Source organism: Physcomitrium patens, chromosome 15 (assembly GCF_059467195.1).
Source record: "Physcomitrium patens ecotype Gransden chromosome 15, ASM5946719v1, whole genome shotgun sequence".
NCBI lineage: Eukaryota > Viridiplantae > Streptophyta > Bryopsida > Funariales > Funariaceae > Physcomitrium > Physcomitrium patens.
Genome location: NC_143424.1, coordinates 7,945,587 through 7,973,320, shown reverse-complemented (window position 1 = coordinate 7,973,320; position 27,734 = coordinate 7,945,587). Strand labels below are relative to the sequence as shown.

At 27.6% G+C, this 27,734-nt stretch overlaps 1 pseudogene; it reads right to left on the bottom strand.

Moving 5' to 3' along the window:
• Nucleotides 1-206: 206 nt before the first annotated feature.
• The window catches only part of LOC112292111 (germin-like protein 1-1), a 117,237-nt pseudogene continuing 89,709 nt past the window's right edge, over nucleotides 207-27,734 (bottom strand).

Below are 27,734 nucleotides of genomic sequence, written 5' to 3'. Positions count from 1 at the left end.
GGCTAATGTGCACATTCATACCAACCATGATTTCATTTACGTTATGAAAACAACTCACTGAGTCAAACTCATCTTCTCCGGCAAAATATGCAGAGAACAAACATACTGATTCTATCTTAGAGGTGTGAGGGTTCAATGAATGGTGACCTTTACACATTCTACATCACCCAATGATGCACTGGCACAAAAGCATGTACAAAATGAAACATGAGCGAAACTCTCTAGATTCATTTCACTTCAATGTCTCCAAGTAGATTCATCCACATTCTCGAAAGCAAGGTTCAATAATGTAGGTTACGACATGCAGTCTACCGATGAGAAAAGCACCAAGCGAACTGTGGGTTGTGCAAGGGTGCCCAACATGTGAAGCCATCAGGTCCTACTCGAACAACAAGAGGAATCCAAACATGTGTGGTGATTTTGACTCAAGTTGGGCAAGTTCAATAGACCGCCGCCGACTGTAATACGTAGCTCATGCATGTACTTCAGAATGAAATCAAGGTCGAGAAGTGCACCTTTCAAAAGTCTAATGTTTCTTTCACTTTCCCAGCGAAAGTGAGGTTAAGTCATGGGCCCATCCGACAACTGTGTCATTTTCCACCTTAGTCTACACCTACGCACATTTGAACATTTTAGAGTGGCTACTGCAATAAGCTGAAAGATGCCCACGAAGCCGACACAAATGCTAACTAGTGAAAAAAACAGTTACTAGACCCCGGGCCCTCGCTGGCTGACTCTCACTCCCGGGGATGAGCCCATTTCCATCGCATTGCACATTTTCATAGTTTAGCATGGCAGCGCCTTGTCAAGCATGGTAGTGTTGCCACTTACGGGGCGAATAGGGCCTCGATCGCGTTCACGGTTCTGGCGTTGATTTTGAAGCCCTTCTGCAGCACCCTATCGTGGATGTCGGTTCCGAACAATGCCGGCGCTATCTGCTGCATTCCTGGGTTCTGACTGCTCTGGGCTGCAAACGCAGCTGCGTTGCCGATCCCCACATTGAGCTAGAAATGCACCAGGCCCCGCGGGAACACGTACAAGTCTCCCATCACGAGGGTGGTGGCGAACAAAGTGTTATTAGTACTCTCCAACCCACATATAGGCTCCCCTGCAGCACATACAGAATCTCCGTAACTGTAGGGTGGACATGGGATGGGTTGTTGCCGCCTGCTGCGAAGTCGATTCGCACCGCGGAAATGCTGAAGGTGTTGAGATCAGGAAGTTGAACACGTTGGCAGTCGTTACGGTCGCAGAGTTAGCCTTATAAGTGTCTCCGGGGTTCTTCAACAAGATAGATTTGAAGGACCAGGGTTGAGAACCGGGGATTGGGAATTGGGAACTGGGGTCTCTGATGAGAACGGAGATGGGGATAGACTGAATTAATCATGAGATGGTGGGGGGAGGGGTGTGGTGTTAACAAAATGTGGGTGGGGCTTTAACAACTCCCCTTTTATATAGTAGTCGAAATATGCATTCTTTATTGGTTGTAAATTTCAATGTCACAATAATACGTTATAGTTTAGATTTCATGTAAAATATTTATTAAATATGTAATTTATTTTTATACATTTATATATTTATAATACTTGATATATATTTATTATAAAACATCTATGAGACCTATTGAACTTCAAATTTATTTGAAAATCATATTTTTATTTTTTATAACAGCAAGAATTTTTTTTGTACAACAAAATATTTTTGAAGTTCTATTAAATAAGAGAAAAAATATTCACTGTTTTAGGATAACAAAATTATTTAGTCTTTTATGCAAATTGCATAAATGGTTCTTTAACAAAAATATGATTGTCAAATAAATTTGAAGTTCAATAGGTCTCATAGATGTTTTATAATAAATATATATCAAGTATTAAATTAAATTATTTTCATTAAAATATAAACTTAATCAGGTAAAAAAACCTAAGAAGAGATATATTACATAATTATATACTATTTATTTACATAGATGTTTGAACTAGTGAAAATAATTAATAGATTTTGTAAATTTAGTACATATATTGTATTTGCAAAAAACACATATACAAAGACCTTGAAAACAAATATATAATTTTCTTATGTAAAATGGAATTAATAGTTTAAAGATACAATAATTAAAATCTATAATTTTTTTTAAGATATTTTAAATTTTACTCTATCCATTAGCTCTAATTGATTTTTAAAAACTATATCTATTAATTTAATTATAAGTTTTTATGCTTCAAATTTAATATTCTAAATGTGAAAGAAAAAAATAAGTTTTAAAAATTATAAGAAGTTAAAGTTTTTAACTTAATATTGTATAAATATATTTAAAGAATATAATTTGGATTTTAGATAAATATATAAAAAAATAAAAATAAAAACACTTATTTTTTGTTATTAGATTTATATTAAAATGATAATATCGATGAAGTTTTTACGAATTACTTTTAATACAAACTAAATAACAAGATTTTATATTAGTAGTATATAAATTCTAATTTTAGATATAACTTTATTTTTATACACCTGAATAAATACACATATATTTGTATTACTTCGTAGTGCCAATTTTAAAATATAGTTTGAAAATTAATTAGAAAAAATTAAAACATATTTAAACAATCGTAATAAACTTAGATAGGTTTATTACGAAAACTTAGATAGGTTTCATATTTATTAAAAACTATGGAAGCATAACATTATTGAATAATATTTATACAGCCATAGAATAACAGTACATTGAATACTTTTAAAACATAAAATTATACACAAGAAATATGGAAATATATAAATTTGGTAGTGAATTGTGATTCTATTTCTATTAGAATAATGGCTGCATTATAATTACTAAAAAAAGAACGAAAAGATGTCTTTTCAACATAAAAAATTATAAATACAACTTGTTTTCAAAGTAAATGGTTTTTTAGGTAATTCTTCTGGTTTACACTACAAAGACAGTATTAGCATATTGGTCTATGAAGAATAATAAAAATTATTATTACAAAAATCGTTTTTATGCAAAAATTATATTAGTTGAATTGAATAACTAAAAAAGATTATTTACATCACAGCCATATATATATATATATATATATAATAAAAAATTTAATTAATTATATTTTCAAAATTTTAAAAATTTAATTGAAAATGTAACAAAAGAATATCTAATTTTTTCCAATATAATTAAAAATATATTTTTATGTTTTTTCATGTATTTTATATATAAATTAATATCTATAAGTCTTATATATAGGAAGGACAAAAGATTGAAATTTTAAAAGTGGTATTTTAAAATAAATTTATTTTAAAGTTTTCATATTTATATGGAAAAAAAACTTACAATTAAATGGTGGAGTTTGTTAACTTAATAAAGATGCCATTTTCATAGTTGTTAAAGAGAGAGAGTTCATAGAATCAAGAACCAAAGGAGGTTAATCAAACACAATTAAGCACTTTAAAATATAAATTCTATCTATCTATATCAAATAAATAATGTAAATATAGATTATTTAAAATATTTTAAAAATTACTATTATTTTAATATCATACTATAAAGATATTAGAATCAAAAGATAGAAGATGAAATTTATGTAAGGTGCTTCTAAATTAAAATATTTTTAGAAAAATATAAAACATGTTTTGTAGAAAGATCTTTCTCTATCTGAGAAAGAAGAGAGACAAATTTAGTTAGTATCATTGAAGCTTAAATATGGATAAAATATTACTATCCATAGTTTGTAGTGTCAAATATTAAAAATATATTTCTTTCTTGATATATATATATATATATATATATATATATATTCAATTTAATAGGCAATATAAGAAGTGATTTTTTTATATTATAATAATAATATGGTATATTTTTTTATAATGTAAGAAAATTAAATTAACATTGTAAGCAAAGACACATTATTTCAAATAAAAGAATTATTTTAGTTTAATATAAGTTTAATTTAAATAAATTATAAATTCGAATTATCATTTTCATATAGGATCAAGTATTAGAGAAACAAAAAAGAATTTTTTAAAAATAAAATTATTTTTTTCAACAAAATAACCAATAATATTCTAAAAAAATATGTGGTAGTACTAAATTAATTTTTCTAGATTATAAAAATCGAGAAATAGTAGAAGAAAACCAAATATTAATATTTAGCAACCATATTTTAATTCAAATACCAAAATTTTATAAAAAAAGTGATATGCACATTTCTATAGTTTTTTTTAAAATTTGAGAATAAATCTTGCATAATTTTTTTCAAATCTTATAGACTACTACTTGTTTATAATAATAACAAATAATGACACCAGCTATTGAGATGAAAATTGTAAAACTAAAAATCTAGAGATTATAGATTTAATGATTCAAAATTATTAAATCGAAGAATTCCTCAAAAGTAGTACTCTTTATTATTAGATATAATAAAAAATAGAATATTTTTAAATATAAATAAATAAATAAATATTGATACTATGTAGTTATATTTTGGAATATATTTAGTTCTAAAGAATGTATCTTAATATGTATATTTTTTAAATAATAAATAATAAAAAATATTAGATTAATAATGAAGTTATATATATTTGATTAGAAAAAAAAGTGATTTGAAGCAATATGTTTTATAAAAAATTCAAAAACACCATAAAATCTTGTATTATATTAAATTTAAAGATGATAAATCTATTATAAAAAATGGACATACTTATTTGAATAAAGATTATACAAATTTATAATATAAAGTTTAGTATAAAAAAACTAAATTAAATCCATAAGGAAAAAAAATTTTAAAAATTAAAAAAAAATAAAAATAACATTATAAGTCCATTAATTAGTTTAAAAAATAAAAATAAATATAAATCACAATTTAGATTCTATTAATTAATAAAAGTATATGAAAATAATAAATTTAATTTATACAAGATAATATGTTCTTCCAAAATTTAGGTGAAATCATTGAGATAGTTAATGTATCAAAATAATTTATTATTAAAAATTACATTGACATTAATCTTTATTTATTATAAAAAAAGATGCATCAAGTTGAAATATTAGAAATAAAATACAAAAAAATTAGAGCATATAGAATGTCTACTAAAACTTTATGTGCATAAATATATATTGAATATTCTAGATTCAAAAATTAAAAATCTATTATTAGTATTTAGTATTTTAGATAAATAATATAATTTATTTATTAATTTAAGATATCAGTTATACTAATTGTATTCATATTTATCATAATATTTAATATATACATAATAAAAATAATAAAAAAGTATTTTTTAAAAATTAGATCTAAAAATAATAATAACCTTATATAATATTATAATACCAATTTATTCTACTATTTCTATTTAAATGTTGCCAAGTTATTCTAAACTAGACTATTTTTACTTCTTCTATTTTTTAAAATTTTAATATAATACATAGATAATTTATAAATTATTTTAAATTATTTTAAATTATTTTAAATTATTTTAAATTATTTTAAATTATTTTAATTTATTTTATCAAAAAATGGTATTCCTGCATTTTTACAATTGTAAGGTATTTTTAAGTGGATAGTCACTCTAAAGACCTAAGATGTGATAGAAATTTAGTGAAGAAAATATGCAACTATAGACTAGATATTAATCAAAATTTTACTTATAATAAAAATATTTAAAATTTTATAAAAAGTTAGATATTTTAATTGATTTAAATTTTTTTGAATTAACTTATTTTTAAAAAATTAATCCATATTTATACTATATGTATTAAGAATCTCTAATGATGTTCTAGTCGAATAAATTAATTAGAAAATTAATAGAATCCACTTGAAAGTAGAATAACTTAGCAACATTTAAATAGAAAAAAATATTAGATCCTAACTAAAAATTTAATTAAAAAAATATGGCTAGATTTTTTAGCCAAATAAGAAATTATTGTCACTTAAATAATTTGATATTAAAGTATTATAGAAAAAAAATCAAATTTAAAATATTGTAAGGTTCCTTTATATGCATGCCAACAATCTTATGAATTGACTTATATAAATTTTGGACTACATAGAAGCATATTATATAAAAAGTAAGACTATATTACTTATGAATAATAATAATAATAATAATAATAAACATATATCTTTATGATAATAAAAGTTACAAATATTTCTTTTTAAAAAAATATACAGTTATTTATAATCCTAAGATTTAAGAGATCTAAACAAGTACAAACATTAATTAAAAAAAAAAAAAAATCTGCTTGTAGATTGTTCAAACATAAAATTACATCTTTGATAATATAATAGAAAATGACAAGAAGATTCATAAAAAGATGTGTAATATATTATATGAATATAGCATAAGTATTTAAAAATTTATTAAATATAAATTTAGAAAATAATACAAAATCAAGTTCAAAATATTTTTAAAAATAATAATTATTATTATCAAAATTATCCACATCTAAAATAGTACATGAATAGCAAAAGAGATTATGAAAACTAGGCAAAGAATAACTAATAGATAAAACACCAAAGTTCTCTATAACCAAACAGTAATTTATAATTAATATAGAGAATAAATTACTAATTATGATAGACATAAAATTTAATTTATTATAAAATTTATTTATATTTTATCTTAAATTAAAAAATAATCATTTTTAGTACTAATATATACTATCTTAGTAACTATTGCAATGATTATATTACAAATTCTTATGGATTAAAGCATGTGAGTAGTCGATTCTTATTGTAAAATGTATTTTAAATATAACAGTGAAGTGTTTTTGACCAAAAAAATCATTTCTAAGGCTTATTTTATGGCCATCTACCTTGCTCTTGAATTTTAATCCTTGAATCAATGAAAACAATGGAACTTACTTTAGACTACTTAGGATTCAAGGATAGAGGTGTAGATGATATCTTTAGGATTTAAGACAAGAGTATAAGAAGTTCCATTGATTTATTTTGTTTGGACCTCTTCTTTTTTGTTAATGGATAAAGTTATGCTAATTTTTCACTAGGTTTTATAAAACGGCTTTGATCTTCTTTGGTTTTCTTTTTTATCTTTTAGAATCTCTTTTTAAAAATTTAGAAGAAGATATTTATTTCTTTTTTAATTTCGAACACATAAAAATCTCAATATTTAAAATTTGGACAAGAAATAAATCTTCAAATTAATGAAATATAATATACTATCTCTATAGTTTGATAATTTAATATTAGAAGGCTCTTCCTTATTTTACACAATTTGAAAAACAATAAAATTTATTTTTTAGAAAACTAATAAATTCAAATTTATATAAAGCTAAATATTAATTACTTTAGAGTCAAGACAAAATAGGAATATTAATTCTTATAGCAAAGGCTTTGTTGCCTCTAAATTCAAGTAGCCACAGGAAGATACAACTTTAGACGATAAGATTAGGATGATTAAGGCAATCTAAAAGCTTAATTTTTGGGAGAAGGTGATATTTGAAGTTAAGATTCTAATAAACTTAGGTTCACCAAGTACTAATTAAGTTCCAAGCCATAGTGCTCAATTTTGTAAAAAATAATATTCTCCCTTGTTGAATTGAAACATCAACTATGAGGGCAACATTGAAGACATACAACCAAGTACGAAGACAAAATGTGAAGACTAGATGCATCTTCAAGTCTTCTTTTCAATAAGTTTATTTAGATTCAATTTGGAACCTATAATCAGCCATGATATGTCAATTTTGTAAAGGTGGGTGTAATGATAGGTTTAGAAGTGTCAAATCCTTTGGTTCTTACTTTGATGATGTTGTTAGTTTATTAATCAACTATAATGAATAAATTTTGGATAGAAGATTATAAAAGATGTTGATGTTATTTTGGATGTATAATTAAATAAATAGATATTTTTTAGATGGATGTAATATTAGGATGAAATTTTAAATTTAGATGTGATATACTTTATGGATAAAAAATTGATATGACATCTATTGCATGGATTTGATGAATTTTGATTTGATGGATGTGTGAGTCTTTATTAGTTAACAGATTTATAATTTAAATTAGACCACAATGCATAAGAATTAATTTAGACCAATTAATGAATATTGATTTCTTCGTGAGAGTTTTAAGACATCCAATTGGGTCAATGTAAACCATTCCATCTAATTACCTTATTTTTAATTTTTAATTTTTTTTAAAAATTTGTATACTTTGAAATCCTTAACCACAAACCCCTATTGCCAACACATTAGCACAACCCAACAATTCACTGCTCAGCACTGAGCTACTCACAAATTTGAGGAATATCCATCCGTATCAACAAGCATTGATGATAAGTAAATTGAAGTAAAAACAGTCAGAGTACAAATTCAATACCTATTCTCTGAAATCGCATGACGAGGGGTGTGCCTTGCACGTGTGAAAAATATTAAAAAAAAAAATGCCCTAGCTCCAAATTCAGCATTGAATGCTTCATTTTTCCACCTTTTCATCAATGCATTGGATACACCCCGTTCGTGGCAAAAATAAATAAATTGTCGGAATTGAATGCTATATCATAGGGGACAAAAAGTCAGCGACAGACTGGCCGCCCGCGTTTGCGTGGGGAGGAACTGGGAAATAGTGTTCGCATCGGGAATCGATCCTGAGTCACGTATGGAAAAGGACAGTTGCATATTCTTTTCCAGAAAGGTCACAACCCTCGTAAAAAGGTGAAACATGGGGTAGTCGGTAGTGGAGAATTTCGAAGAGTAAAGTACCAGGTGTGATTTTTCAGGATTATAGATTCCATGGAGTCATAGCAGCTTTTAAGATGTTTCCTAGTAAGAATCTAAGTGGACTAAGTAGTTCTTGATGGGCCAGGGCATATTGTACTCAGCAGAATAATATATACATATATGTTTATATATATATATATATCTACACACTAGTGACTTGAAGTAAAAGTAGTAATACAATTCTTGAACTTGGATTAATAAGCTAACTTAGAAGCCGGGAACTAAAACAATTCCAATGTATTCTATTATTCGTCTTGTGCAAAGCACTTGGTTTTTTCTCCATGTGTTGTTGAAGTGTTTAAAAATGAATTCCACTCAAGTTCCATCACCCTTTATGGTTAATTGATTCCATTGATTGTAACTATAATCATGTAAATGTTGCCATATCTTAAATGTAATTTGTTTAAGAGACCATTCTTTTACATCAAACACCATTGTATTTTACTTAAGCTAGAGTTCTTATAGAATAATTCTTTATAATAATGTCCAAATGATATTAAACTTCTCAAATTGCTTAAATAGAGGCTTGAAAAATAAGCATTGTCGCTAATCAAATGTGAGTGGATTCACTAAAGTACTTGGCTTCCTTTCCAATGTTTGGAAAAGAGAGCCGCATCATTGCCTTTGGATAATCACTGAATCTATGTAATCTATGCAAAGATAAGTTGTAATCATTAACTACAACTGCTTTATCAAAAACACTTTATATAAATATTACTTTCTTCTGTGCAATACACTTGTACTAAGTATTCTTCTAATTAAATTTGACATTCAAAAAGAATTGATTTTTTTATTTAGAAGAAAATAGATCCAATTATTTATTAGCATTAGTTGTTATGACTCCAACATTAAATTGATTATTATATGAATTTTAGATAGTTGAACAAATTATTTTTTAATTTAATTATTTTATCTAATATAAAATAATTAAAAAAGGAAGCCATTTTGATTAAGAGATATAATACTATCAAAACGATCTTGAAGTCAGCTAAAAGTAAAGAAATTCAATTTGAAAGAGTATCTAAGATCTTCCATTTACTTACTATCTCTATTGCCATCGAAGGCACTCTAAGATAATATAATGAAGTGAGCTTTTTACTCTTCTATTGTTATAACTTACCTTGGGATACTAGTACTTGACTCCTTTAGTAGTTTAATAATATTGAAACTAACAAGTCTTTTCAAACTATAGAAAAAACTCTTTAGTTATAGAATTATCTTTGATTTTCCATCAAAGTCTTAATCAAATCTGTTTTCTTACAGTCTTCTAAGTTTCTAATGCAAAGAGTGCTTTATTATAAGATTTTACAAAACTTTATAATTTGAGGTTATAAAAATCTCTTTATAATAATTCTTAAACTGAGTGGAGGGCTAAGCAAAAGGATTTTTCTTGTCTATAAAATTCTTTCATTTTTTGTTTGCTAAAAATTTTATATCCTTATATAAATTATCTAAGCTTAGTAAAAACATATTGAAGAAGAATAATGGTCGAATTTTCAAATATGCTTCATTATTTTTTTTATATTTGAATCTTTTAAATAAGAATTATTCAATTTGTAGAAGCCTTTGTTGTACATTACATCTTGTGGAATAAGCTCAATGCAAATTGACAAGTGAATAGAGAAGGTTGAGTCTTCCAAAATTTAGTAATTGCATAAAATCTTTTATAAGCTAGGATTAATATGTTCTAAGATATAATATCTATCTAGATATGCCATAATTTTTCTTCCATCTTTTCTTCTCTTATTCCATAAAAATATAACTTGTCTTAAAATTGGAAGCAGTCAATAAGGTTAAATTGATTTTTGAGTTGTTCTTGTGCAAGTTTTTCTTTTACCAACAAAATGCAATTACAATAGAAGATTTTATCAATTATTTTTTTCACCATATAAAAATTTCTACTAAATTGCCAATAATAATTCAATAGTAAAGAGTATGATATTTTATTTCAAAAAATGGTTTGTTTATTAAAGAAATTTGAAGCATACAAATTGAGAATGTCCAAATTATTGTCTAGGAGATGACTAAATTAAATCTAAAACCTCGAATGATTCATGATAATATTACTACTAGTAATTAATAGGACAAGCATACTAGATATCAAAGTATAAACTCTATCTCTTCAAAGGCCCTCCAAACCATCTATATTATAGCCAAGAATTACTTTTGTAAATTAATGTCCACAATGCGGCGATAGTAACTTGTGAAGTTTACGTATTTTTTTTTTCAAAGTTTATGCTTTTAGATCATGATCGTATCTATTTTTCCATCTATTCTTTAAATATAATATTATAGATTTTCTATTTTATGCCTATCATTAAGTCTTCAAATATTAAGTGTGACTATTTTAATACTTATCATTAGTGCATAGTACCTTGATTTAAAGAACTATCTAAGTTTCGAAAAGATCTATTAGGTCTTGAAAAAGAAAGGTATTAGAGTGTATCTAGCATATAATTAGTTTCTTGAGGTGGAATATAATTATAGCTCCAATTATATATTTTCATATTACGTGTTGTCTTGTTTAAAAATGCATCGAGTATCTAGCTATAGAAGGTGAGGTTGTGTTTTACAAGTATCCAAGAAACTCTAATAGGTTTCACCCATATGAAAAGAATATAATCCAAATTTCAATTCAAAAGTGCTAAAAAATACTTTTCTTAGTAGCTTTAATCATACATAAATCTCAATTACCTTATTACTTTTATATTTAAGCAATTTAGATTTTTCTTGTAAGTCCTAATTCTAACTAGTGAGCTTTGACAAGTTGTAACTTCTAATCTAACCATCCACTTGATATAAATTTTTTCAAGCAATTGTCAATATAAGTCTTCTATGTGCTTTAGAAATTTCAGCCCAACCCAACATACACATTGTGAGAGAACTTCCAAAAACTACATTGATGTTACTCAGCCGCCAAATTGAAGGGTAAATCAAAAGTTTGAGTAGTGATTTCTCCTTCTTCAACTATTAACTTCAACTCAAAATTGGTGTACAACTTGATCTTTAAGGCATTCAATACCATGCCAAATTTCACCTTGATCCAATTAATAGATCTCTAGATATCATAGAAACCCTATCTAACCTCAAATTATCAACTTTCAAAACCCTCTTGTATTAAAATCCGATATCTCTAAACCACATCGTTAGATTATCACAAAATTTTGTATACACTTAGCACACTCAATAATCCAAATAGCTTTGAATTTTGAACTATAGATGTTATACCAATTGCACGAACTATCTAAAATAGCTAGTCCTAATTATATTATATAAAACCCAAATCACCAATACAAACCTTGAGTTTGAACAATAATTTTTAAATCCCTAAAAATCCTACAAAAATAATCCTTATGCCTCTAGAAAGAGCTTAAAGCTAGCTCTCAAATCCTAATCTTCAATCTTCACATGACTCTCTAATTTTCCCTAGGGGATCATTTTTGTGACTAGAGGTCTGTTTTTGATCCTGTCTCACAAACGGTCGACCCTCGGGTATCAATCTAATCTATCCTAAGGAGTTTTTAGCCCAATATTACCCTCAACTTGACCCTAGTATCAACCATATTAACTATTTACCTCCTCTATCATGATTTTATCAATTTATGGCCTTTCTAAGGTAGTAATAGAGTTTTTATATTCTAGAAGATAAAAATACTAACTAATTTTTATCTACTTGCTATTAAGATATGAAAATAGGCTTAGGGGCTCTCATAAAAGCCTTATTAAAATATTTTAAATTCTTTTTGAACTAATATAATAGAGTATTAATTAAAAAATCATTTTTAGTCATATTTTTACCATATGATTGGGTCACAATACAACAATGTTGAGTTGAGAGAACTGAATCATATAGTGGATTTCTTTTTGAACTCATGTTAGACTTTTGAAGTAGTTTTGGTTATATCTAGAGAAAAAATTGAAGCTAAAAGTATATCCTTATTAGCAATAAGATTGGCATTGAGATCAATATGTGGTAGATGGTCTTATGCAAATGCTTGAGTTTGATGTGTTGTTGAAGAAGAGATTATTGGATATATAAGCTAAGAAATCTTGTATAATTTTGGTATGTCAATTATAGTGATAGAAACTGGATAAGAATCTTTGGCTTGTTGAGAGCTTCTATTCTCTATTCATTGAAAAAGGTAGAGATGTATTAGGAATGCAATAAAATCTATCAGTGAAATGTAATTTTGAATAATATTAACATAGTGGCTTGTAGATGGAGAGACCATTCTAACATGAAGAGAAACTTGATCTTGTATAATGCTAATATAAGGGCTTATTAATGAAAAAATTATTATTAGATGAAAGAAAGTCTATGGTAGTAGTAGAGGCTGGCATTCAAATGGTGTTGCTACAATAGATTTGAATTCAACAACATCAAAAAAGTAATCTAAGAATTTTGGATATAAGAGATAGAAGTAGAATTAGTATTTGTAAGAGACATAATATATAATTGCTCATCATAGGTTCATAAGTTTGTAATCAATGTAGTAATAGTATTAAGAACAAGAATTTAATAAAAACAAATAAAAAAGTAAGATTTTTTTCCAAGAAAGATGAAAAAATAGAAATAACTAAATATATATATTAAGAAAGAAAGTAGAATGGCTATTACCAAAAGATAAGAAAATTAGAGATCTTTGAAATTATAATAGAAGCAAGAAAAGAGTTGACAAGAGTGAAGAAGGCTTTACTCTTACCTGTATATATACTATCTACTTAGGTTCTATAGGACCTCGAAAAACGTGTTGACTTTACACAATACGTATCTTAACTTACAAGGTAAGTTTTCTATGTGGAGCCACATAGTTAGCTTATTCTACAAGCTACTAACATGTGTGGCACGTGGTTAACTTGTTGAGCAAGTTTTTAACCTACCAATCAAGTATAAACACATGTAAAATCAAAACAACATCTATAAAGCTTCTAGGAAGCTTTTCTAGAAGATATTATGAAATTAATCTATTTTTACTTACTTCTACTTATTCATACCACCTTAGTAACAATTACAATAAATACATCTCCGTGACATTATTCCCTTTTCTAGGGACAAGTTCTACAAGGAGTGGTGATCACATGTCAAGAAAGTCTAAGATACAACAAATTGTATTTGCGATATATTCTGATCTTTGTTCTCTTTGAAGATGATTGATAAGGCCTCTTAATCATCAATAGTGTCCCATACCAAGGCAAAAAGACCACCCAATTATTTGATCATTGTTCAGGCCTTCATGACTTCTTTCAAATAAAATATTTGGAACATCGTCAAGAATTGTTCCTACTTCTAGTAAAATCAACAAACATTGGGAGTCCCTTCTAAGGTCGTGATATCAAACACATTATATCTTACTGTCATGTTGTAATTTATTCATAATGTAAAAATAATGGTTATTATATTGATGTTATTTAATAATGACCTTAAAAAATAATGAGTTATTTTCTATAGAATTTCATGGTTTATAGAAATCTAAAATAACTTGTGTAAGTTTTATAAGTAAAAGTAGAAGTATTAAGGTTATTTAATATGAAAGATGTAGAAAGATATGGATATTGATATTATAGTATTGTGGCCTTAGGCCATCTACGTGGATAGATAAGGCAAGGATAAGAAGATCTTCACTCTCATTGACTATAGGTCATGACCAATGAGCTTCAAGGGGCTGTTCGAGAGAAAACCGAAGAGGAGGCCACTTCTTTGGGGGCATTTGAGGATTTAGAGGGGAGATTCAGAAAGCTTATATTTTTAGGCTATAATTTTGGTGTATAAAGTTTGTTATTTGAGTTTTTTATGAAGAAGTTAAGATTGTTTGAAGTTAGGTGTGAATTGTTTATCAATTGTTACTCTTTTAAAGATACAAAAATTTATAGAAAGTTTTCTAGAAAATAAAAGGTGTTATTGAAAAGCTGGTTTAAAAGGATATAATTTTTGTACAAGGGTTGTTAACTTTGAGTCTACAATCAGAGAGTTATGGCTATTTAAAGTCTAGATGTGAAATTTGTACCTACTGTCACACTTTCAAGCATACAAAGAGTTGTAAAAAGGCATTTAACAATCGAAAGGTGGAGTTAGAAAGTTGACTTGAAGGACTTCAATTATTGTGCAAGATTTGATGAACTCAGATCTAAAGTGAGGGAGAAATGGCTGATCAAAGTCAAAGTTTACAAATTAAGGTAGTAAGTGAACTGAATTATTGATGGTTATGTTTTGAGCCATTTTTTTTGAGCATTTTTTGAATGAATTTTGGCTCAAACTTACCAAAGATATAGTTATAATATTGAGAAGCTAGACAAAAAAAATATTTCATATCATTTGAGTGTTAGGTTTGTAAAAAATCACAAAATTAGTACATAGGTGTTTGTAAGTCAATATGTAAAGCCGTACTAATGGAATTGTGTTATCTAGAATTTTGTAAAGAATCAACAGTTGAAAATTGGGTATAAAAGATTTATGGGTACTACCTTACTTTTTAGATAATTTGAGCTCAATCTAACGGTTGGATTGAGAAATATCAAAATTTAAAATTCAATGCATCAAAGGTATTTGGTATTAAAGGAATTTTGGTATTATAAGGATTTTACTACTACAAAAAGGATTTTAGAAATTATGAAAGATTTAGAAATTATTGACTAATTTTATTATTATGGGAGGTGTAATAATTATTATTTACTGCTATAACTTTTATTATTATTAAAAGTCTAATAATTATTATTTATTGCTATAACTTTTATTATTATTAGAAGTCTAATAATTATTATTTATTGCTGTAACTTTTACTATTACTAGAGACTTGGCATTTGATGTTTATTGCTACTATGTTTAATATTATGGAAAGGAATAAAAATAAAATTCTAAATAAACTTGGAGTATTTTTCATCTTATGATTAATTGAGAATTTAGTGTCAGCCAAAAGTCTAATGCTTTTTCAAGGCAAGCTTTCTTTTCTCTGACATTTCCATCTATTTGAGGAAAAATATGTCATTCTTGAGGATCTTTATCTCGATTGCGTCATCTTGAAGGTTGTGACAATCATAATATCTCATCCAACAGGTCAACAAACAAAGGCTCTTGAGTCAAATCCTCTGGTCGTTGGTTCTCCATCTTCTCTATGACACAACTATAAAGAAGCTACAAACAAGGATTGAAAGTAGAATGTTATCTTGCTTAGATTTTGTTTCTTTTATAAAGAAGGTTTTCATCTTAATTTTGATGGATGTCGTCAATGAAAAGCCTCTACCACATTTTTTAAATTTGCAAGATTTTTTACTTACTCCCAGTACGTTCACTAATATCATATCTATGTCAATGGATAAGATATTCTAATTTATTTCAGCACCACCTTGAATCTAAGACTTCTTTGACTTTGAACTCTTCATTATTGTCTACTTTTATAGGAGGAGGTGGAGCTTGTCTTTTTCTTCCTATGTCCACTGTCTTGTATGGTTCAAGAAGAGAGACATTGTCGTGTTGTGGTTTGGCTACTATATGAAACTAATATAATTATGTACTTAATATATAATTTATTAAGTAACATAGTGACAGCCATGTTAGTAGATTTTAGTTGGTTGTAGAATATAATTTGATTATTACTTTGAGAAGAGGTTGTTTAAAAATATTACTATAGAATTTGTATAACTATAATTTCCTTTTGATAGTGGCTTTTAAGATTGGTTTTGGTTGATAGTAACTTCTAAATATTTAGAGTCACCTTTGTTAGATATTGGTGACCTTTAAAAACTTATTTTGATTCTTTTATTTAGTGTTTAGAGCATAAATTATATAAATCTTATAAGAAAAAGGATTGAAGAAGGGTTTTGGTAGTAAAGGGAGTAATTAGAGCACCAATATAGATGAATGGAGATGGATGATAAAAATCTCCATTCTTATTGGTCAAAAATCATGAACAATGGGCTTTGAAGAGGCTGCCCGAGGCCATATTAGAGATTAGAGTTAGTTTTTCAGAGCCATTTGAGCTTTGAAGGCTAGATTCAGTAAGTTTAGGTTTTTGTCCATGGTTTTGGTACAAGTTTTGTATGATTTGGAGTATATATGGAGATATAGGCGCTCAAAGTTAAATTATTGATTTGAGAGCTACTATCACTCTTTTTAGCATAACGCACGCATACAGAGGGCAATTGAAGATCGACAATTGCGACTAGAGTGAGCACCTTTGCGGCTACACTTTTTGTATAATTTTTGCTGGATTTCAAGTTGAAGTAAAGAAGTTATTGGATTTTGAAGTCAGTGCATGCAATCTAAGGGTAGTAAGTGACCCGAATTACTAGTGGTTGTGACTTGAGCTATATCTTGAGCAATTTGACAAGATTTTGGCTCAAAATTTTAGAAAATGTGTACTTTTATGTTAGTAAACTTTGTACATAAGTTTGATGACATTTGAGTATTGGATTCTTAAGATATTAAGAAAATAGTGCTCGGATATTTGTAAATTAGGGTTTAGAGTATTTGCTAGAATTTCTCAGATGTTAATAGATCGGGAATGAATTTGCAGTTGATTTTTTTTTGATAAAAGATAAAGATGAATTCTACCTATTCTATAAATTTGAGATAAATTGAATGGCTAGATCAAGTATTATGAATTTCTAAAGTTCAAGACAAGAAAACCTTTTACAGGAAAAATATGTTTTGAAGGAATTTTGTTATATTTTGAGTTTTATGCAAATCAAAAGAGTTTTGGAAGTTTAAGATAAGATTCATATAAAGGTTTAAGCTAAAATCTCTATAACTAGATATCCAGTATATTCTTAGATAGCAAATTATACCATACGACAATGTGAAATATTAGATAGATTTTTATTGACTCCAATAGGTGTAAACGATATGCAACTGGATTGATTTGTACAGAAATAGAAAATGGTTCAAGCCTTCAATAGTCCAACTTGTCATAAGGATAAGTAGTCTTGATATTATGATGAAGTAACCATACCTTATCACCAATGTGGAATGGTGGTTGTTGCTTTTGATAGACATCCGCATCGATCTTTTGTTCTTCTTGAGCTTCTTTTAACTATGCCTTCATTATTGTATGTAGCTCTGAAAAATGATTTGCCAAATCTTTTGCCATAGGATTATCAGCTTTTGAAAAGTCAAAAGTATCAAGTTATGGATGATAACCATAATTTGCAAAGAAAGGTGTTTGTTTTGTAGAATGTCGAAGATAGTTTTATATCCACTTTTAGAATCTTGAAAAGAGTTTGCCAAAATCTTGATACAAATTGAGTTCTCCTATCAATATAATATCCTTGGATAATCCATGATAGCAATAGATATTATCAAGAAAGAGCTTAGTTATTTCTTTACCTTTGATAGATTTTACATATAATACAAAATATGCAATCTTGATAAATCGATCTACAATCACGAATATAGAGTCATAAGAACCTGAGATTGGAAGATCTTTGAAGAAATCCATAGAAAGAGAAGACCATAGTTGTTTTGCAATGGGTGATGGCTGAAGAAGTCCATATGGTCGATGACAAGGAGTTTTTGATCTTGAGCAAACATCACAAGATTGTACAAAATCTTTAATTGCTTTCCACATTTGGGGCCACTAAAAGTCCTTGGAAATTAGTTCGAAAGTTTTATTGTACCGAAAATGTCCTGCTGCTGGAAAATCATGATGAGCATGAAGAATATGTAATTAAGCTTCACCTTTTGGAATATATAAGCGTCCCTCAAAATATAGTAGATTCTTCTTGAATTCAAACTTGGAAGTATCATGAGACTTTGAAGGATTTCCCTTAATATCACAAATAAGAAGATCAGAAGACATTCTTGACTGAACTTATTTAATGAAAGTTGAATCAATAGTTAGTGTTGATTTCATTACTTGAAGATGAAGATGCTCTGATTTCAAGAGAATTGTCCATTTTTTTTTATCAAAAGTAGCATCTCCTTCCTTTGCTATAAGGTAAGATTACCTAGAGAGTACATCTAACAAACCTTATTGTTTTTTTGGTCAATAAGTAATCTTGAATTCGAATCTTTACAAAGAAATATTCCAACTGGCTTGGCAATGATTCAAAACATGTGTTGACATAAAATATTCAAGGTTCTTGTGATCCGTTGTCGGGATAGAGAAAGTTGCCTCATGAAAGTTCAAGACTTTTGGTTGCTACTAAATGCTCAATCAAGTCTAAGATATAAAAATACCAAGTTTGTATATAAAATATTTTTTCTTTTAGAATAATAACATCAATATATAAGCTAAGTACTAAAAAAAAACACCCAAATGTATGATAAAGTATCTTAAAACCTTATATATCCTTATGAAAAATCTTATCTGAACTTCAACAACTCATATCTCAACAATATATTTATATATTTGACTTATAAAGACAAATCCACAATTACAAAAAGTTCTTTGTCATGGATCTTATAGTTGATCTCGACTACTGGAAATTTTTTGGAATGAAAAGCTACTACATGAAGTTTATCATTTGTTCCCATTTGTGACAATACAATACCCAAAATAAAGTTTGATGCATCTATTTCTATAAAAAATGGCTTAGAAAAATTGATGCAATACAAGATTGGTATAGAAACAAAGGTTGTCTTCAAAGCTTCAAATGCTATTTCAGCTTCTTGATTCTATTAAAATTTGTCTTTATAAGTCAAATATATAAATAGAGCTACAACTTTAAAGAAGTATTTGATGAAGAACTAATAATAGTTGGCAAATCTCAAAAAACATTGGACATCTCTTACCATTTTTGGAATCTTCAAATCCACAATAGCTTAAATTTTCTTAAGATCCATCATAAGTCCATCATTTGAAATGATGTATCCTAAGATGTCGACTTGAGTAGTGTGAAATACATACTTTTCTATCTTCGCATAGAGTCTCGCATCTCTTAGTTTTTGTAGCATATGATGAATATGAAGTTCATATTTTTCTATGTTCTTAGAATAGATTAAGATGTCGTCTAGGTAATCGACAACAAAATCATCTAAAAACTCCTGAAAGACATCATTCATTAGATGTTGGAATGCTGTTAGTACATTTGTAAGTCCAAAAGGCATGACGTTGTATTTGAAATGTCCATACCTTGTTCAAAATGCAGTCTTCCATTTATCTCTTTTTTTGATGCAAACCGGATTGTATGCTCCTCATAGATCTATTTATGTATAGATCTTAACTTGATTAAACTAATCAAAGAGTCTAGATATCAAAGGTAGTGGGTACTTGTTCTTGATGGTGATTTTATTGAATCCTCAATAATCGACATACATCTGCAATGATCCATCTTTTTTCTTCACAAACAAAATTGGAGCTCCTGCTAAAGATTTAGAATGGCATATGAAGTTCTTAGCCAAATTTTCTTCAATATACTCCTTGAATTCAACTAATTCATTTTGTGATAAACTATAGATTGGTCCAAATGGCGATTGTACTCCTTCTTGAAGGTCAATTGAGTAGTTATAGGAACAATGTTCAGGAAGAGTATCCACATTCTTCTTCTCAAATATATCTTAAAAAACTTGATATTGGGTTGGAATGCCACTTGAAGTCTTTCTACCAGTAGCAACATGTGTGGCATAAATAACACAAGGTGATCATTTTTTTTAGCATGCAAGAAAGCTCTTGCATCTATAACTATAAGTTTAATTATATTAGACTTATGACTTTCTATTTGATTAACTACCCTCTTAGTTATACTTTCAAAAAAGTCAAGACTACAAAAAGTCTAATCAATTTTAGGATTTTATTTTTCTAGCCATGATAAACCTAAAATAACTAGATAAGAAGAAGATCTAATGATATTAAATATTATAAAGTTACTATAACCATTAGTTGCTACTTCTATAGGAAAGATTTCCTAAGTAACATCTCTTGAAAATAATGGACGACCATCTATGACTTCTACATGAACAGGTTTAGTTTTCTTCACTAAAAGTATGTTATATCTTATAGCAAATTTTTTATTTAAAAAATATGTTGGGGCTCCCAAATTTAAGAAGAGAGAGGCTTTGTGATGTTTAGGTTCTAAAATAACATTTATCATAAAACAAGGATAGGATTTTGAGGAGAGAATAGGACCTTCACTAGGTGTTATATAAGGTTCCAACTGCACGATCCGTATTGTAGCTAGACAAATTTGTTTTCTGACATACTATCTTCTTTGATAGCCGTACTCTTTATTTTCTGGTTACATCACTTCTTTGGGCAATGTTGAGCAGTGTGCTTAGCTTCTCTATAATATAAGCACAATCCTTTTTGACGATGACAAGTCTTTTCTTGCTCAGTAAGAGGTTTAAAACGTACCGCATCAATTTGTATATCCTCTACTTCTAAATGTATGTGTTGAAGAGATGTTGGTATTGCCATTGAATTATAATAATATTGAGGTCTACTTGTACGGTTCTCAGATTGAAATTTGAAAAGACAATTGTCGCACTTCACAACAATGTCAATTACTTGACTCAATGTTTGAGGATCAAATAAGTTGAGCATTAATTTTTTTTACCCCATATTGTAATTCTATAGAAAAATTGGCTAATAAGTGCAACATCATCCCACTTGATATCAGTTGCAAGTTGTCAAAATTATGAAGCATACAATGATATTGATCGATTGTCTAGTTGCAAAATATGGATCTTATTGGTTGTAACACAAATTACATCATGTTCTCTATACATGGATCAAAACTCTATTAAAAAAGCCTCAAGATTATCTAATATTGGATCTTGTCATTCAAGTAAAGATAAAAACTATGAAAATACTGAACTTGAAAGAAACATACCAATGAATCTAACTTGTGATCTTGGAGTTAGATAACTTTGGGATTGAAGTTCAATCACAAGTTGTACTTGATTGATAAATCCTCTAAATCTTGATCTGGTGCCATTAAACTTCTTGGGTAGGATAATTCTTGGTTTTTTAATACTAGAAGGGTGTTCTACCGTAAAAGAAGAGACATGATTTGATATAGATGTTGAGGGAGCTCCAATCATTTCTATATCTTTACTTCCTAGTAATCTTGTTGCTCTTTATGGTGATAATTTGAGTTGATGCATCGCAAGTATTAACTCCCCCAATTGTTTTTGCATTTGTGCCATTACATTCTTCATTTCAGCAAGTTTTGCCATAATATCACTTAGAAAAGAGAAGATGTCTAATATTGCTCAAGACAAATAGAAGAGAGGACTTAAAAACATAGAAAATACTAAGAACAATATCAGTTTAGAAGAGGGTAATCCGCAACTTCTAATACACTTATATCTTATTAAGAAAAATGGATAATCTAATCTTAAACAAGATTAGATAAAGCTCTGATATTATAAGTGTACTCTTGTCAATTTTTCAAAGATAAGAACTTGGTAAAGACAAATAAATAAGTGAGACTTCTCTTAGAGAAAGATGACAAAATTGAAATAACTTGATATGTATATTAAAAAAGAAACTGGAATGGCTATTGCCAAAAGACAAGAAAATTAGAGACCCTTGAAATTAGACTAGAAGCAAAAAAAGAGTTGACAAGAGTGAAGAAGGCTTTACTCTTATCTCTATATATCATATCTATCTAGGAGCTATATGGCAATGCTGTCGGGATAGAGAGAGTTTGCCTCAAGAAAACGCTGGGCTTTTGGCTGTCACTAATTATTCAATCAAGCTTGAAAATAAAGGAAATCCTAAGTTTATATATAAATTTTCTCTTTTTGAGTAATTACACCAAATACACAAGCCTCAAATAACCAACAATACCCAAAATATGATAAAATCCTCTAAAACCTTATATATTCTTATGTGGAGATTTTCTTGAACTTCAAAATCTCATATCTCCTAATCCAACCGTCCAAACAAACTCAAATTTTACATGAGGTATTGATGTATTGTTATTAACTTCTACAATACTTTTCAACTGCAAATTTATTGCGGATCTTGAGATATCTTGAAAATCCTAACAGTCGCTTCAAACCCTTGTATTTATATATCGACATGTAATTTTCTTCATATCTCACAAAATATAAGCTCAAATGCTACAAAATTTGTATGTATAGCTTTTTAACACAAAAATTTACATACTCCAAAAATTTTGAGCCTTCAATTCGTCCGAATACTCAAGTTATGGCTCCAACTATTACTACAAATAAAATCGCTTACCTACTGCCTTTGATTTGGAAGTGCTGCTTTCATTTTTTTATAACTCCATATGAACTCCAAAAGTAATAATTCTTTCATGAAAGATGTAGGCTTTGAAATCACCATTCTAGTCGCACCTTTCGATCTTCAAAAGCTCCTTGTATCCTCAAAAGAGTAACAACATGTCTTAAATTAACACCTTAACTTCAAATGGCTATAACTTCTTTCCCTAATTCCAAATCCTCTAATTTTTGCACATAAATTGTATCCCAAATCCTAAACTTTACAATCCTAGCTTGTAATCTCTGAATGCCTTCGAAAGAGGAACCCTAATCCCTAATAAGGCCTCGGGTAGCCTCCTTGAAGCCCTTTGGGTATGGCCTTCAATCAATAGGAATGAAGTTTTTCATTCCTTGCCTTCATCCAACCATGCCTTGCTTTCATCCCTCCCAATAAGCCTCCTATTAGTTAAAATTTTCTTCTTTAGGCCCCAACCTTCTCTTAAGTTTTATACTAAATATTTAGGTCTTATATATATATATATATATATATATATATATATATATATATATATTTATATATATATATTTTAATGTCAAAATAAAAAAAAGTAAAGGAACAAAGTAAAGTTTCTTATACCAACTCTTTTTAATTTAATCTATTAGCCATTCTAACACACATCCAGATTTATTAACATATAATATGTTTTAATTAATTTTTACATATTGTAAGTATTTACAATACGACAACGCTTTATAGGACCTCCAAAAATGTGTTGGCTTTGCACAACATATATTTTAACTTGCAATGTAAGTTTTCTATGTAGGCGCCACATAGTTAGCTTGTTCCATAAGCTACCAACATGTGTGGCACATGGTTAACTTGTTGACGAAGTTTTTAATCCACCAATCAAGTATAAATACATGTAAAGTCAAAGTAGCATCTATAAAGCTTTTAGGAAGCTTTTCTAGAAGATATTATGAAATTAATCTACTTTTACTTACTTCTACCTATTCATATCACCTAAGTAATAATTACAATAAATATATGTTTGTGACAAGTAGGACTTTTTAGTGCCATCAATAAAATATGAATATTGACATCGCCTACATTCAATTGAATTTCTTTTAGAAGGTTGGATAAAGTTATTTTCAAGGGAAGCAGATCTATAAGAAGCTTGGCCTATAATGGTGTCTATAGCTTTTCTTTGTGACAATGGCCATTGACCATTATAAACTTAACTTCATCAGATTGTACCTGTATTATAGACATATATATTTATTTTAATATTTACATATATGATTAAGTAGAAATAAATAAAATTAGATTTATTTTATAATATTTTTTAAAAAAACTTTCTAAAAGCTTTATAGATATTGCTTTGATTTTATATATGTTTGTAGTTGATTGATAGGTTAAAAACTTGATCAAGTTAACTATGTATTGGTAGCTTGTGGAACAAGCTAAGTATGTGGCATACATGTAAGAAACTTGCCTTGCAAGTTAAGATATGTATCTTATAAAGTCAATATGTTATGGAGGTCCTATAAAAAATTGCCACATGGCTCTTAATTAAGAGTATATATAGAGGCAAGAATGAAGCCTTTTTCAGTCTTAACAATGTCTTTTTAGTCTTTAGTCTTATCTTTGATAATAGCCATTCTAATTTAATTCTATACCATTTTGAGTGATTTTCTATTCTTTTTGAGTGATACAAGTGTGTATTGAGTTTTTTTTTTTTTTTTTTTTTTTTTTTTTTTTTTTTTTTTTGTTTTTTTTGAAATTCAAGTCTTTAATAGTTTGATAAGAGTGCTAATTTATTGTTCTTTTCTTATTTTAAAAGTGAGTAGATTATCTCACTTTTATTATTGTATTTTGAAGATTACAAATTACTTGTTTTTAAACAAACTATTTAATTTTTTAATACCAATTTTTTTTCTTTAAAAAAAATAGATTATCCATATTTGTAGAAATTTTCATTCAATATTAGAGGTTGCAGATTACCCTCTTCTAATTTTATTTATGGATTTATTAAGTTATTTGAAATAGAAGAAAAAATTATGGATATTATAGTTGATTGAAGTAAGAAAAAATTTGCAACTATTATAGATCTTTACAAAAAATTTAACATTCTTAGATTAGAAATTTCATACATCATTAGTATCAAGTACAAAAATACTAATCCTATGCCTATGAAAGATGTTCAAAACCTATGGCAAGAAATTATGCTGTTGAAATAAGCAAATAGATTGACCTCACAACCAAATCCAAGAAGTTTTGCTTCTATAAATAAAACAAGAATATAGATTAGTATGCCCAATAAGTTTGATAGAACAACATCAAAATTTTGAAGATTTTTACAATAAGTCAAGCTCTACATAAGGGTGCATTGCTTCCAATATTTTAATGGATTCATTCAAGTTGGATTCATGAGCGCATTTCTATTAAGAAGTGATTTTTCTTAATTTTTACCTTTAATAGATAAGAATTTGCCACTTTTTTATGATTTGAATATATTATCAGAAGTACTTATGACTATATTTAGAAAAGATGATCAAAAAAGAATGGTAAAGAAGAAGTTTTTATCTTTGCAATAACGATTACAGTCAGCCACCATATATGCTACTGAATTCTAAAATATCACTTACGATCTAGACTAGAATGAAAAAATCTTTGTGAATAAATTTTGATATGAATTGAAGGATAATGTCAAAGATTTTTTTTTAACAATGCCAAAAGTAAAATCCTTAGAATAGTTTATTGTGAAGCCATTGCATGCAATAATCAATTATTTGAAAGGCATCAAGAACAATGACTAAGTTGAAGAAGAATAAGTCAAGTAATAATAGGAGTTCTTAATTTTTTAAAAACTTATTCATCAAGGTAAGAACTAATGCATATTGATATAGTACATTTTAAACCTCTTATTAAAGAAAAAAAGATTCAATGTTGTCAAAAATATTTATACTTATATTATAGAGAAGCTAATCACACTACTCAATATTATCCAAAAAAGCAATGCAATCACAAAATGATGAGTATAATGGCTAAAAAAGACAATGTATCAAAAAATAATTTTTTCCAACTACAATAGGGACCATGCAGTGTCGTGATGTCATACGACTATATAGTGAAACTATAATCAAAATTAAATTTATAATTAATATCTAATTATCTTGATTCAATAATAATTCAAGATATCTAAACATGGCTTTTATAAAAGTCTCTTAGTTTATTTTCTTATCTTAATAGTTAGTAGGTTGAAGGTTAGTTAGTAATTTTACCTTCTAAGCTGTAGAGATTCTTTTACTATCTTAGAAAGAACATAAATTAATAAAATCAGATTAGAAGAGATAAATAATTAGTATATTTGATACTAGGATTAAGTTGAGAATAAGGTTGGGCTAAAAAATCTTTAAGATAGGTTAGATTGATACCAAAAGGTTGATCATTTATGAGATAGGGTCGAAATCAAACCTCTGGCTACTAAAATGACTACCTAGGATAAAATAAGGATTCATTTGAAGATTAGAGATTAGAATTTGAGAGCTAGGTTAGAGCTTGTTTTAAAGACATAAGACTAGTTTTGGTAGGATTTGTTGAAACTTAGCAATTGTTTTTGAAAGTCAAGGTTTGTATTAGCAACTTAGCATTTATACAATGAAATTAGGGCTAGCATTCTTGGCTAGTTTGTAAAATTGGTGTTATATCTATAGTTCAAATTTTGATAGTTCTTGGTTAATTAGGTTTTATAAGTGTATGTAAAATTTTGTGATAATCCAATGGTCCAATTGGAAGATATCTAGATTTTAGTACAAGAATATATTGGAAGTTGGCAGTTTAGGATTGGATAGGATTTCTATGATATCTGAAGATCTACGAGTTGAATCAAGGTAAAATTTTGCATGGTATTTGGAAGACTTAAAGATCAAGCTATATACTAATTTTGAATTGAAGTTAATTGTTAGAGAAGGAAAAATCACTACTAGAATTTCTGCATCATCTTTCAAATTGGCGGCTAAGTGACATCAGTGCAATTTTTTGAGGTTTTTTTACAATTTGTAAGTTGGATTGGGATGAAATTTCTTGAGCGTATAGGCAACTTACATTTCCAATTGCATGCAAAATTTCACATCAAGTAAATAATCAAATAAGAAGTTACAGCTTGTTAAAGCTTACTAATAAGGGCTAGGGCTTATAAGAAAAATCTAAATTGCTTAAATATGAAAGTAACAAGGTAATTGGGTGTATGTATGATTGAGGCTATTAAGAAGAGTTTTTTTTAGTACTTTTGAATTGGTATTTGGATTATATTCTTCTCATATGGATGAAATTTATTAAGATTTTTTAGATACTTGTGAAATATAATTTTAACTTTTACAGTTAAATGTCAAGTGCATTCCCTATCAAGATAATATGCAATACAATAGCGACTAAATTCATGTGAAACACCTAGTAAAGGTCCTATTCCTTCTTCACATCTCTTACCTTGTTTTACAATAGATGTATATTTAGGACCTAAAAATAATATAATTTTAGCTTTATTAAATTTAAAAGCTTGAACTTATTTTATAAATAAAGACTTTGTTAAAAAATAAGAAATATCTTTAATCAAGAAAAATAAATTTGTAAATGTAGAGGTCATAGATGATCGTTTGTTGTCTTTTAAAGATGTTACTTATGAAACTGTTCCTTTTGATGTAATAATTAAAGATTATAATAGCATAGTAATATTTAATGTGATAAGATTTCTTTCTAATTTGATTATTTTAGGATTATTATAGTTAAAAAACTATAACCTTCAAATAGATTGAATTTCTTCTAATCTAAAATTTTTTGTTATTTTAATCAAAAATCCCATAAGTCAAGTAGAAATACATAAGTTTAATACATCTAAATCCTTA